Below are 10,996 nucleotides of genomic sequence, written 5' to 3' on the forward strand. Positions count from 1 at the left end.
TTATTCATTTCCTCTCTCCTTGCTTGGACAAGAGTGTGATTAATGGAATTGATCTAACATGGAACTATGTTATTTAACCAACTATTTAATGGTCAATTTAAAAACATGATCCTGTATGCTGTTGGCTTGAGAAACCACACGGGGAACCAGTGTTAAAGACACCATTGGGAAAACAAAACAAAACAAAACACCATTGATAATGATAAAATCAGTGTGAACACGTTACTTGCCCCCCCAAAAAAACCAAGCAGACATCAGGGGGAACATGTGCATTTGTATACTTTAGGGCTTGGGTTTAGGGATGGGTTTAGGCAGGTACCCCCAAGAGTACCCCCAAGAGTCTGCTACTGTGACCCAATCTTCCCAACATGGCCCAGGCTACTCTGCCCTGTGAGGCTCACACTTGAGCAGTACACAGCCTGTCAACTGCCATGGAGCTGGGGCCTGTCCCTAATCACCTGCATTGCCTCGAGTGTAGAAGGGGCCCACCCCTGAAATTCCCTTTGAGGCAGCCACTGAAATGGGTGCCAGCCATTCCCCATGTGTAGTTACTGTGTGCTGCAGTCTCCGGCTTCAACAGCAATCAAAGCTCCCAGGTGTCTTACAGAGGAAACCAGTCAGGGATGCCTGGGTGGCTCAGCAGTTGAATGCCTGCCGGAGGAATCCAGTCAGCAAGTACAAATCAGCCATTGCCAGCTTCCAGATTCCCCCCACCTCTGCCTTCGGGGAGTATACGCAGGTTCATGTAGGTTAGCGGTTGGAAACAGGCAGATGGCACGCACCCCACCTGCCCAACCCTGTGAACAGACTCGCAGACTTCTCCTTGTACCAGGTCCCTGACACATTCACCTGCCCAGATGGCGCATGTGCACTTTGACAGCCCACCAAGGGCACCTGAACGGCCTCAGGGGGGAAGGGAGACCATACCAGGAAACCGTTTCTGAGCTACACTGAAAATGGAGACAGTGGGCATTTGGGTGGCTCGTGGCTGAGCCCAGGGCATGATCCTGGAGTCCCATGATCCTGGAGTCCCAGGATCGAGTCCCTCATTGGGCTCACTGCATGGAGCCTGTTTCTGTCTGTGTCTCTGCCTCTCTCTTTGTGTCTCTTGTGAATAAATAAATAAAATCTTAAAAAAAAAAAATGGAGATAGAAAGTCACCAAAAAGACTGACTACCTGACGGGTTCTGGGCTTCTCCAGCAATCAAACCTCCTCAGTTTCTCTTTTTGGAGGGGAGCCTGACCTTTCCAAAGGGCACCTGCCCTTCAGGAAAGTCCAGATTCTTTCTTACACATCTGCCTTCAGGGAGAATATGCACTTCAGTGTGGGTTGTGCCTTGGAATTATGAGGATACCACATACTTAGGATAGCCCACTAACAGGACACAGCCTCTCCTACAGCTGCCCTGCCTCAGATCCATAGACCCACTGACACGAGCAGCTCATCCATGTCCAGTGGGCACATCGCCAAGCCAGCAGGGTGCAGCTGGCAGGGTTCAGGCCAGTACAGTATCCACTCTACCCCAAACCTTCAGGGGGCTGGGAGAACTCCCACAAAAAAATCTTTCTGAGGCTGCAGTTTTAAATGGCAGTGCCAGTCCGCATACCAAGTGGACAAGCTGCCTGATAGAATCTCCAGCTCCATCCAGCCTCCAAGGTGTCTCCTGTTGGAGGTAGCCCAACAGCCTACCAAGTGCCTAGTAAGGCAGTCCAGCTAGGGGTAATACACACATTTGTGTAGGTCAGGGCTTGGATGAGCGGCTGTCAGAAAACACCAGCAGCAGCCCCAACCCGCCTGTCCTGTTCCACTAGGCCTCTTCCCAGACTCTGGCCACAGGGTGCTTGCCTGTCTCCTGCATGTGCTCTAAGCACCCCATCTGCTTTTTGGGTGCAGCCAGACCCTGGGAGCCTGAGCAGCTCCCTGGGTCCCAAACCACCTGCTGGGGCTCTGGGCAGCAGATGAGGAAACCCATCTTTCTGAGGTGGCAGCTTGGAACCGCCCCCACTCAGTCGCTGTCTGCACTGACCCGATGGGGTCCCAGGCCCCCTGGTGACCACCGTTTCCAGGTGTTCCCCGTTGGAGGAGCCCCAGCTGCCTGAGACACCCCCACTGCGCAAGGCGGTCCCTGCTCCTCCAGCTTCACCTTCCGAAGGAATAGGTATGTGAGTTTGTGTAGGTGAGGCCTTGGAAGGGGGTGGATGCTTGTACTGCCAAGTACAAGCACCCCCCCCCTTTTTTAATTTACTTAATTTTAGCAAGACAGTATGTGCAAGACAAGCAAAAGGAGAGAGAGAATGTCAAGGAGACTCCCCACGGAGCATGACCTGAACTGGACTTGAGTCAGATGCTTAACCACTGAACCACCCGGGTGCCCCTCCAACAGTCTGCTCAAGGATGGTCCTTCCTGTCCCCTTGCTGTCAAGCATTTGTGGTTTCCCTTTGAGAGGACAGTCCAGACAAGTGGGCTCAGCCCCACCTCTGTTAGGGAGTCCCATCTTGCCAAGGTAGTCCAGACTCCTCCTGCTTTATTTGTGGAAGGAATCTACATGTGTATTTGTATTGCTTAGGGGCTTGGAAGGAGATAAGTGTTTTGTCTGTTCAACAGCCTGCTCTTGTGACCTGGTCTCTTTAGACACTTGTTCTGTTGGGTCACTGGTAACCCTCATTGACTTGGCTGGCACACGCACAATATGTACCCTATCAGCTCATTTGAGGTAACCTGGTCCCTCAAGGTTGATGGTACTAGGTGCCTTTCAGGCTTTTGGAGCTCAAGATGTATATTGTAACACCCTGAATAGCCCTTCTAGGAGGCTGTTCCTTGTGAAGTATATCCCCCCCCCCCCGCCCCAAGAAGAAGGGCAGATGAGCCAGGGACCCATCTGGCAGCTAGTCCACCTGGGGACTGTAGGTCCCCAGTTTTAAATCTACTGCCTAATAAGGAACCTTGTGGGGGGAGGGTCCCTCTGCTCAACGCTGTGCAGGTGTTTAAGGACCAAACGATCTCTTTAGGCCTGTGGGGTCTTGGCTATCCATCCTACAGTATCAAAATTCATAGTGCTCATTCAGGAGCATTGCAAGTCAGAGTAGCCGGGGACCTGCAATTGGGCAAAAGTCCAGATAGGCTGATCAAAGGATGAACTGTTGGGGTACAAGGCATCTGCTTATTTCCAAGGTCTAATATACACCAATGTACATACTTATTCCATCTTATGATAAAGCTGGAGAGTCTGGATTGTCTTGCCAAGGCGGGTTCTGACTGGCTGCAGAGATAGTCTGCCACGAGAAGCACCTGGGAGCCTTGATCACTGGAGAGCATGGGACTTCATCAGGCAGCCAGTCCAAATGGGCACTGTCACCAATTGAAGAATGTTGCCTTAGAAGGATTTTTGTAGAATGGGCTTTCTTTGCTCTGGAGGTGATTCTCAACTGACACCAGGCAGTCTGGAGGTCCCGGTGCCCTTACCAGACTGATGGGCTACATACTGTGCCTGTTCAAGCTGCACAGGTTAGGGTGGCCAAGGTCCTAGAATAGGACCATGTATCTTTTTTTTTTAATTTTTTTAAATTTTTTTATTTTATTTTATTTTTTTATTTATGATAGTCAGAGAGAGAGAGAGGCAGAGACATAGGCAGAGGGAGAAGCAGGCTCCATGCACCAGGAGCCCGACATGGGATTCGATCCTGGGTCTCCAGGATCGCGCCCTGGGCCAAAGGCAGGCGCTAAACCACTGCGCCACCCAGGGATCCCAGGACCATGTATCTTGAGGCCGTTTTGTGGAGGGGTGCTGTTGGGAGTACCTGATATCTATCTAATTCCAAGTCTTAATCTACACACATGTGTATATCCCCCACTGCTGGGCAAGGGGGATGCTCAAGTACCCTCTAGTAACAGATATCTGGGAGCCTTGATGGTTGAGAAAGCTTGGGAATGCCTCAGGCAGCCAGTCTAAATGGGAACAAACTATTATCACTTAAACCTGATACCTCAGAAAGATTTTTCTGGGCATGGGCACCCTCTTCTCCAGAGGCTACGTGGGTTTTAAGGACTGGTCTGAGCCCCACAGACCTGAAGGGCCCTGAGAGCACAAGGCTGGTAGACAGAGTGCAGATGGTCTCTGCATGGGGGGCAGGGAGGGCAAGCATCCGAAACAGGGCAGCTACAGGGAGAGGCCTGGTTGGGGAGTGAGCTATTGGGGGTACCCACATCTGCCTAATTCCAAGCCATAACCTACACAAGGCACATATTCCTTCTGAAGGAAAAGCTAGAGAAATCTCAAGTATGTTGCCAGGGCTGGGAGGGGATGGGGCCTTGTACAGGATGGCCCCATCTGCCCTAGTTCCAAACCCTAACATATACACATGAGCATAGGCATCGGCTTTTCCTCCATTCCTGTTTTTACTCAAGTTGCCTAGGATCACATCCCCAAATAAACAACTTGCATATAAGTTTTAATGGTAAGGTCTGATTTCAGGGAGATCAGGCCATAAAATTTCTTTTTAAAACTTTTAAATTTAAATTCAAGTTAATTCATGTATAGTGTAGTATTAATTTCAGAGGTGGAGTTTAGTGATTCATCATTCATCAGTTGTATGTAACATCCAGTGCTCATTGTATCACGTGCCCTCCTTAATGTGTATCACGCAACTACCCCATCCTTAAAAATTCTTTTTTTTTTTCAGATTATAGAATCAGCTTTTCAAAGATACACAGTAAAGGAAAGGAATAAGATTTACTCCAGATTTGTGAAGATTCATGTAAGAATTCCTTCCTCCCATATGTACTCCTTCTCTCAAGGCCACCTGCCCCAAATTCCATTCCACCATCACTTCTTGCAATGTGGTCTTAGGTGAGACCACTCCAGTGCAGTAAGTCACAGCCACTTCTCTCTGCAAAAAGCCCAAAGTAGACGCAGATGGCATATTACTAATGTATGGCGGGGGCAAAGAGTTGCTACTATGGAAATCTTTTCACTCTGAATAATCTCAGATACAAACCTGGCCAATAAAATTTCTGTGGCTCAGTTGGTTAAGTATTGGCCTTCGGCTCAGGTCATGATCCTGGAGTCCCCAGATCCAGCCACAAGTTGGGCTCCCTGCTCAGTAAGGAGTCTGCTTTTCTTCTGCCCCTTCCTCTGCTCCTTCTTCTCTCTCTCAAATAGATTCTTAAAAAGGAAAAAGAAAAAAAGCTTGAAAAAAAATTTATGTTCAGAAAGCACCTTCAACCACAAGTTCTACTTAACTCAAAGCAGACACCTGGAGTATTTGATAAATGCATTTTTCTTTAGCACTTGATCTCTTTTGTCCATATTCCTGGTTATAATTATAACATGGACTAAGTTAAGCAACTTGGGAAGCAATTTATCACTTTTACCATAGTATTCTACTAAAAATATATATATATGGTTTCTTGACCAAATAATTTGTGATCATTGGACTTTTTTTTTCTTAAGATTTTATTTATTTATCTGAGATACAGCAGAAGCAAGCATAAGTGGCAGGGAGGGGGCAGAGGGAGAGGGAGAAGCCGACTCTCCACTGAGCAGGGAGCCCAACTCAGGGCTCAATCCCAGCACCCTGGGATCATGACCTGAGCCAAAGGCAGAGGCTTAACAACTGAGCCACCAAGGCACCCCCACATTGGACTTTTGAGCAATTGTTGCTAACAGCTAGTGTTTTACAGAATAAATTCCTGACTCTCAAGCAAATATAAAATAGAGTATAGGTCAAAGATGTTACTTAACTCACTGACAAGTTAGAGAACTAAGATATTACAATGGTTCAAAGAATTATTCAAAGATCCACATATATATAAGCAGTCAATAATGCTGAAATGTATTTACAAATTGGGGCAAAACTAGAAGAACTTGAGGAGATAGGGAATTTGATTGCATTTGCACATATAGAAATTTATCTGCATGTCTGTGGGCAAGAGCCATTTGCTTTGCTCTCTACAATTCATAGACTTACAAAAGTGCTCAAGGACAAGGATTACCCAGTGAGTTTGGTTAGATAGATCCACTTGTTTTTCCATTGCACACACTCAGTCATTAGTTGGCTCTGTTTCAGCATCTTTCACATCTCTCCCTACATTGTTTTATTTAATCCTCTCATTTCATAGATAAAGAAAAGGAGGCCTAAATGAAAATAGCAGCCATTGTCTTATATTTGTGACAAAGAAGGGCAATTCAAATTTGAAGTTCAGGCCACTTGCTTTTCCAGGACAGTGCTGGACCTGTACTTTTTTTTTTTTTTTTTTAAGATTTTCTTTATTTATTTGAGAGAGAGAGCAAGCATGAGCAGGGGGAGAAGCAGAGGGACAGGGAGAAGCAGAGTCCTTGCTGAGCAGGAAGCCTGACACAAGGCTCAATCCCAGGACCCCAAGATCATTACCTGAGCCTCATGACCTGAGCCAAAAGCAGATGCTTAACCAACTGGGCCACCCAAGTTCCCCTATTTGCCAAACTTTGAATAAAGTCAGAGCCTTATGTTGTTTCTGCACTGTGTGCACAAATTACTATCCACAGATAATCGTGAAGTTTGTGATCAGAAAACAAGAATTGGGGATCCCTGGGTGGCGCTGCGGTTTAGCGCCTGCCTTTGGCCCAGGGCGCGATCCAGGATACCCGGGATCGAATCCCACATCGGGCTCCCGGTGCATGGAGCCTGCTTCTCCCTCTGCCTATGTCTCTGCCTCTGTCTCTCTCTCTCTCTCTGTGTGTGACTATCATAAATAAATAAAAATTAAGAAAAAACTTAAAAAAAAAAGAAAACAAGAATTGCTTTGAATTTCACAAACCAAAAATAGGTTAACCCTACATTGCTGGTTTCTCAGTTTCCGTTTTCTCTCGAAAGAGTTAAAGGAAAATACAAACCAGCAGGGGATTCCCACCTCGGTAAACAGGGCTGTGATCTTTCACTGAAACTAAACTGTCAAACTCTTTCTCCACTTTCCCTACTTTAAAATTCTCTGCATCTTCTAATACTTTGCCAGGGACAAAGTTCTTCACAGAGTGGCCACCATATAGTTCAAAAAGGGATCTTGATATAGACTATGGGCTGAAAATGCTTTGAATCAACAATGGTAGAGACATGAAATAAAGCAAAATGCCATCACAGGGAATCAGATAGTTAGTTTTGTCAGTTTGCAAGTACAATGGGATAAGATGGAAGGACAATTGGGTCAGATTTCCCAGCATCTGGTGGCACTAAGCAAGGTTCAGCTGCTTGAAGGGCTTATGACATATGACTACAATCATCCAAGGAAGTTAAAAAGTAACAAGGAACCAGAACAATCAAAGTTACCTACAAGAGAAGGTATCTTGATTTATTTCCTCTTGCCTTGCTTGCTATACTATTATATGGCATTGGCTTCCTTGTACTCGCGTAGAGAAAGGATTTGTGGTCCTATTGTTCTTCCTTCTGTATTACTGATAAGTGAAAGGGCAAAGGTGGAAGGTTATGCCCAGTTGGCAAGTTCTGACACTAAACCAGTTGAACTAAGGAGGAGACACATGAGATTGTCATGGACAGAGATATCTGGCAGTCCAGTTAGAAGTAAATAATAAGGAAAAAAAAGGAAGCAAGTCATAAGACTTATTTCTACAGAGAAGCAGTGACTAATCCATAGTAGACAATTAATACAGAATGAACAGGGGAGGAGCAGAGTTAGAGACCACAGCCAATTTCACTATCTGGTTACTTGTTATAAGGTTCTTTAAATTCATATTGGGACTGGATCCACAATATTTAAACTTGACACTCCAGAGGGAGGTCAGACGAGACATTCTCAAAGAAAGCTGTTTTTTTTTTTAAATTATTTTAAAGATTTTTATTTATTTATTCATGAGAAACAGAGAGAGCGCAGCAGAGACATAGGCAGGAGAAGGAGGCTCCATGCAGGGAGCTCGACCTGGGACTTGATTCTGATACTCCAGGATCATGCCCTGGGGCAAAGGCAGACTCTCAACCACTGAGCCACCCAGGCTTCCCAAAGAAAGCTGTTTTAAAATGCCTACCCTGGGCAGCCCAGGTGGCTCAGCAGTTAAGTGCCTGCCTTTGGCCCCAGGGTGTGATCCTGGTCCCAGGATCGAGTCCCACGTCGGCTCCCTGCATGGAGCCTGCTTCTCCTTCCGCCTGTGTCTCTGCCTCTCTCTGTTTTTCATGAATGAATAAATAAAATCTTTAAAAAAAAAAAAAAAAAAGAATGCCTATCCTCAATGTAGTATTGTAGTTTGGGATATGGTGCCACCTGTTGGTCAATGGTAAATTTGTTTTCAAGTTCAGGGTAGATAAGCAAAGTCAAAGGTCCAGACAGGTACTGTCCAATTTATCTGTTACTCAAGCCACATACGTGGCAAATACATAGAGAACTGAAGACCATGTGAGTGCTAGCAGGTGTTAGCAATTTCTGTAGAAATGGGCAAAGACCGTGGGAGGCATTTCTTGAGAATAGAGATGATGAGGGGCACCTAGGCGGCTCAGTGGTTGAGTGTCTGCCTTTGGCTCAAGGCGTGATCCCAGGGTCCTGGAATCGAGACTCCCATCAGGCTCCCTGCTCAGTGGAGAGTCTGTTTCTCTCTCTCCCTCTCCTTCTACCCCCCATCCTGCTCGTGCACTCACTCTCTCTCAAATAAACATTTTTAAAAAGTGATATATATATATGTATATGTATGTATTTTAAAAAGTGATACATATATATATATATATATATATCAAGATGTTGATTGTAACACTGAAATGGTAAAAAAAATCGGAAGATACCTCAGTGATTATTGTGGAGTATTGGCTATGTAAATCAAGACACATCCAAACCATGGAATCCTAGGTAACCTTAAGGAAAAGTTAAAGAGAACAACAAAAGAACAAAAATGCATTAAAAAATGGTTTTCAAAATATTGGACATCAGGTAATAAAGGACAGTAATCCTTATGGGACTCTATAATATGGCTTGTATAGCCAGGCACAGTCTAACTCCTCCCTGCCTCATGGACCTCATCTTATGCTTTGTTCTCTCTGCTCGAGCCACACTGAGCATGTGTTCATCCCTCACACCAGGATCCCTCTCACAACAGGGCTTTTGCACGTGCTCTTCCCTTTATCTTTTTTTTTTTTTTTTAAGATTTATTTATTGGTTCATGAGAGGCACAGAGAGAGGCAGAGACACAGGCAGAGGGAGAAGAGGGCTCCATGCAGGGAGCCCGATGCAGGACTCGATCCCAAGACTCCTGAGATCACACCCTGAGCTGGAGGCAGACGCTCAACCACTGAGTCACCCAGGCATCCTTTCCCTTTACGTTTTTAACTACCACCCAGCTTTCAGATCTCAGCCTCCTCAGGCTCTCCCTGTTCTTCTGACTAGGAACCCCTAATCTTTAAGCTTTCCACTCCTACAAATATGTACTCTCAGAACAGCATTTTTCTCATCCTTCGACCTCTCATATTCATGTGTATAGACACGTACAACTGTTTTGATTAATGTCTTTAGCCTCATTGGTGTGTAAGTAGACAGGGCCTGTGTTCATTTTCATTCTCTATTGCATCAACACCTAGCACAAAACATTCCATAACTGTTTGTTAAATGTGTGTATCCGCGAATGCAATTCTTACTTGTGATTTTCAAAATGCTTACCACTAATATGATACAGATACTTCTCATTCAGTACTTGAGATAGCCATATATTACCAGCATAAGTGTACATGTCAACACCAACTATATATTAATCCTGACTGTATTATGATACCAAAGGTTTTGTTTTTTGTTTTTTTTTAAAGTAATCTCTACACCCAAAGTGGGGCTTGAACTCACAACACCAAGATCAAGAGTTGCATGCTCTTCTGACTGAGCCAGCCAGGTGCCCCCACAATACTATAGGTTCTAACATAAATGTACTGCTTTCATTCTGACCTGGTACAGGATTTACATGGGACTGTAAATAATTAAATATAAATTTAAAATAACACAAAAATCAAATCAGATCTAGATCTATTTGCTTAGTTTGATTTAGACATTGAACAGTTAGGATTAATATCAGCTGCATATAATAGAAAATACAAATTAAAAATGAATAAGTCTTGGGGTTCCTGGCTGGCTGAGTCAGAAGAACACGTAACTCTGGATCTCAGTGTCGTGAGTTTGAGTCCCACACTTTATATACAAATTACTAAAAAAGATAAATAAACTTTAAAAAATGAATGTCTTACATATAATAAGGTTTCATCATCACACATATACATAGATACACAAATCCAGTTTGGTATGGAGACTCTAAAATATCATCAGGAACATAAGCTCTTTAAGCTTTCCACTTCTCCATTCCCAGAACTCTTGTCTTTATGGTCTAAGATGGCTGTTGGAGTTCTGGCCATCACATTTACATTCTAAGCAGCAGGATAGAATACTAGGTGAAAAGAGAGAGAGAAAAAAGATATGTATCAATCTTTTAAAGCAGTTTTCCCAAAGGTACCAAATGAATTTTAACTCCTTGCATCTCACTGGCAAGAATTTAACCATGTGGTTACACCTAGCTTCATGGGAGACTGGGAAAATGGAACCATATGATCCAGGTCATTATGTGACCAGCTAAAATCAGAGATTATATGACTTTGGAAGATGAAGACAAGTTGAAATAGGTGACTAATGGTGTCTATTTCAGACAGACTCACATATTACTATTTTTTTAATGGGAGGGAATGCGTAGAAATTTAAGAAATTGGTTATAAGGAGAGGTTGGAAAGGGGTAAAAAGAAGAGGAGAGGGATCCCCGGGTGGCGCAGCGGTTTGGCGCCTGCCTTTGGTCCAGGGCGCGGTCCTGGAGACCCGGGATCGAATCCCACGTTGGGCTCCCGGTTCATGGAGCCTGCTTCTCCCTCTGCCTGTGTCTCTGCCTCTCTCTCTCTCTGTGACTATCATAAATAAAAAAAAAAAAAAAAAAAAAAAGAGGAGAATGGGAAGGGAGTAATGCAGATGAGGACAGAGTTATACCTCTTTGGGAATAC

General features: G+C 44.7%; 1 long non-coding RNA gene across 1 annotated transcript; it reads right to left on the minus strand.

Moving 5' to 3' along the window:
* Positions 1-4,561: 4,561 nt before the first annotated feature.
* LOC140614510 (uncharacterized) lies at positions 4,562-8,832 on the minus strand. The gene is made up of 3 exons (XR_012015363.1): positions 8,762-8,832; positions 4,997-5,163; positions 4,562-4,888 (listed from the first exon to the last, which is right to left on the minus strand). It is a non-coding gene; the product is annotated as an uncharacterized lncRNA (long non-coding RNA).
* Positions 8,833-10,996: the final 2,164 nt, after the last annotated feature.

The sequence above is a fragment of the Canis lupus genome, chromosome 22 (assembly GCF_048164855.1).
Source record: "Canis lupus baileyi chromosome 22, mCanLup2.hap1, whole genome shotgun sequence".
NCBI lineage: Eukaryota > Metazoa > Chordata > Mammalia > Carnivora > Canidae > Canis > Canis lupus.